This window comes from Pinus tabuliformis, chromosome 1_1, assembly GCF_031772625.1.
Source record: "Pinus tabuliformis cultivar Carrire ecotype Pingquan chromosome 1_1, CPIR1, whole genome shotgun sequence".
NCBI classification, from domain to species: Eukaryota; Viridiplantae; Streptophyta; class Pinopsida; order Pinales; family Pinaceae; genus Pinus; species Pinus tabuliformis.
In genome coordinates this window covers 417,430,024-417,433,800 of record NC_142297.1, presented here as the reverse complement: position 1 = coordinate 417,433,800, position 3,777 = coordinate 417,430,024, and positions in this window count along the sequence as shown.

Below are 3,777 nucleotides of genomic sequence, written 5' to 3'. Positions count from 1 at the left end.
TAGAGGTTACATAACAACAATGATGTAAGGGCATAACAATAACAATAAAGGGCCTACATGGGCACACCAATAACAATAAAGAGATTACACTAGTATTATAAAGACCTAACATATAAATTACATTAAGAAATGAAAAAATAATATATATTTTGTAATAATAAACACATCATGCAATATCATAAGTGTGACACTAAAAATAACTTTGCATGTTATTTTTCAAAAAAATACTTATAAGCTTTTTCCTATTCTAAATTTCGCCACCATGCCATAAGGGATAATAAGAATTTTGAATTAAGAGAAGTTATATACATTTTACAATCCAATATAGTAACAAAATACACCAATATACAAACAAAAAGTTATTTACAAAATGTCGTTTTGTGAATAGAAATACTCCAATTTAACTTACATAAAGGATATTAGAAGTTTTAAGTCGTAAGTTCCAAATGTAAAGTAATTTTTATCAATTTATTTGGTTTGTCCTGAATAATTCCATATCGAAATGAATGAAAAGAGTTGCTAGAGGTTTCATAGGGCACATCATTTGCAACAAAAGTTTTGGCGCACAAGTTTTATATAAAGTACTTTGATTAACTGGGAATCATTCCATGTTTAGAAACACAGCCAGATATTTATAAAAGATCACTTGTTTTTGTTAAATTTAAGCCATATTTTAATGGTACACACTTTTGTGTTGAAAATTATGGAAATTTTGTTACAATTTTAAGAAAATTTAATTGAATTTTAGCTATCTCACGGATTCTTGATGGTGCTAAATCCATTTTTATTATAAAAAACGATTAAAAAACTCTATAATTACTTGAAAATTTTCTCACTAAATTCTAGTGAGAATTTCACCATTCATGCAAAATTATAACCTCATTAAATAACACCTAGATTTAATATTAATTTTCAAGTAAATTTTTATAATATATCATTTTGGCACATATACGTGTATTATATATTGTTATATGTAATTTAGAGTTGAATATCAAATTAATAATTTGTGATACATTATTTACATTAATATTTTTATTTATTATAATCATAATTTTCAAAAAAAAACTTTTTTGTAATAGTATATTTGAAATTCATGTTTGTGTTATACAACGTATATTTATGGATTGAAACATGGTTGGTTTTTAATATTCATGTTTGTTTCGTATATAGAATTTGATGCCATATTTTTAGGCCAAGTTGTATTTTATAGTTTAATATAAGGGTGATGTGTGACTTTGTTTGTGCTGAACAAGTATCTTTTTAAAATTTAACAATAAATTAATATTTAGGTAATAAGAAAATTCAGTAAAATAATTTATTTTCTATTTGAAATAAATATTTAATGATTTGAGAATATGAAAAGAAAATTTTAATTTGATATTTATTTTTTAATAATTTATTTTCAATAATTAACTATTTCACATTTACATGTTTTTTTTGTTTGTAAACTTGGCAAGGCTACATCTTCATCATGTCCAATATATCAACCCCATTGGGGCGGGGAATTGAACCCATGACTTCACATCAAGGAGTGACTTAACAAAGCACCCAACCATCGTCTATCCAAGACCCCGTGGACATTATTTTAATTTTTTTTTTTAAATAAGCTTATTCTTATTTTTGTCTTTCATTATTAAGGACGCCTAGAATATAACCCCTCAATGATATTATTATTGATCAAATAATATTATGATTATAATTTAAAATAATTAATGATGATGATGATGATGATTAATGTTCACTAAGACCAATGAGGTCTATATGACCTTAATATGAGAGCTTAATTGAGACTCTTCAGTATTTTATTTCTATGATAAAAAATAAGGGAAAGAAACGTACATAGATTACCATATTTTTGTTGACTTAACAAGTCAAGAAAGTTGGTAGTGTGGCAAATGTTTTGTAAATGAGAATGGATGTTAGTAAGAGCTTGGAAATCCAAGAGAAAGTGTTTTTTATCTTCAACCTTCTTAGTATCGCAAAGGTGACAGAGTCTTTCATCCCAATGTTTTTGGGAATAGACCAATGTTTAGTTTCACTTTCAAGCTCATAAGAATTAGTCCTTATCTTCACAATGTCATTTCTTATTAGCACTGCTTAAGACAAAAAGATAATTTTGGTTAGCAAGAGTGGGATTGATCACCTCCATATGATACCTTAGCTTCATTTTCCCTCTAGTTCCTTATCATCCTACAACTTATCCTTAAATTTGGAAGTAATAGTATTTTTAATATTATCCTTCTTCTCTAAGATATTCTCCTTCTTTATCCCCTAATAGTCAAGCCAAGTCTGGGCATCCTTGTGTCATCCCCGCTTAAGCCTAAGGTGGGGCATTTGGCTAGAACTAGAAGCAATTTTAGGGAACCTCTTAGCTTCCATTTTATAAAGTTTCTTCTTATACATCAAATACCTAAACATGGACATGTTTTCAATAAGGGAAAGACTTACTTCAATCAAGAGGATAGGATAGAGAGTATTTCCTTTAATCTTGAGGTTGTAAGTTGTAAATTGCTTTTAGATCAACTTGATCTTCCTCCACTATTCTCTTGATATATTGCAACCCCAAACCTTGCAACCATATAAAATAACAGGGGTGAAAAGAGTCTTAAAGAGGAACTTTTTTTTACTCCACACCCAAAGATCAATTGACTTATACCTGTTTTCAAGCTCATAATAATATTTTCAGCCTCCAATAATCATTTTCTCAATGTTATAATCCCAGTTGAGTTAATGATGAATATCAATACCTAAATATTTGTATGAAGAAACCTTCTCCAAGTAATTGTTGTCATCGACGAAATTGTCATGGTTGATCTTTTTGGATTTAATTATCACAACTTTAGCCTTGTCGGGTATTAATAATCATACCCATCTTGTAACAACAATCATGGATTATTTTAAGTTGTTTTTCAAGATCATCATGGCTTATGGATAGAAAAATGATATCGTCAACATTATTATTATTATTATTAATTAATAAAATTAGTTATTATTAAGAATTAATTAATTTATAAGAATTAATTGTTAATTAATTTATTATAATTAATTAATATAAATACTATTTTAATAATAATAATATAAACATTTTATAAATTATTATAAATAATTTAATTTATTAATTGAAATAAATTTTTAATTAATTAATAATATTCTACACTCGAAAACGAATGTTTGCACCTCTCCCAATGATAAATATGAAGTTAGATGGATCTAGGCTAGTTTATATAGCCTTAAACCATTTTTTATTAGGATATTTCGACACATAGGAAATAGTTAAGTATAACTTGGTCTAGTGTAGAGTTAGGTAAAGTGTGTTTCTTTACTATGTACTTTTGTAACTTACAAATCGACGGTCATGATATGTAGTGATCCGACGGTTCATTCTCTCCTCAACATTACAGACACTTGATTCATGGCTTAACACCCGATTGGTCCATGATCTCTATTTAAAGAGCATGGAAGGTCGTTTGTAGGGTAACTGTTCCTAAGAGAAGTTTATGTAAATTTTCATTCTTTTATTAATAAATTTCCTGAAGTGGTCGTGTTGGCTTAGGCCGTGGATTGTTTCCCTCTTTGAGGGTTTTAACCATGTCAACAATACTGGTGTATTGATATGTGATCTGTTTGTGAGCGGTGTCATTTGGTGTTCTGTCTGAGCAACTTACCCTGTAAATTCCTACATGGTATTAGAGCTATTTGAGGGCCACATCTGTTTTTGATCCAAATATGAAGTTGGTAGAATTGCATCTGATTGTCCTTTCCTAGATCTACTGCTAC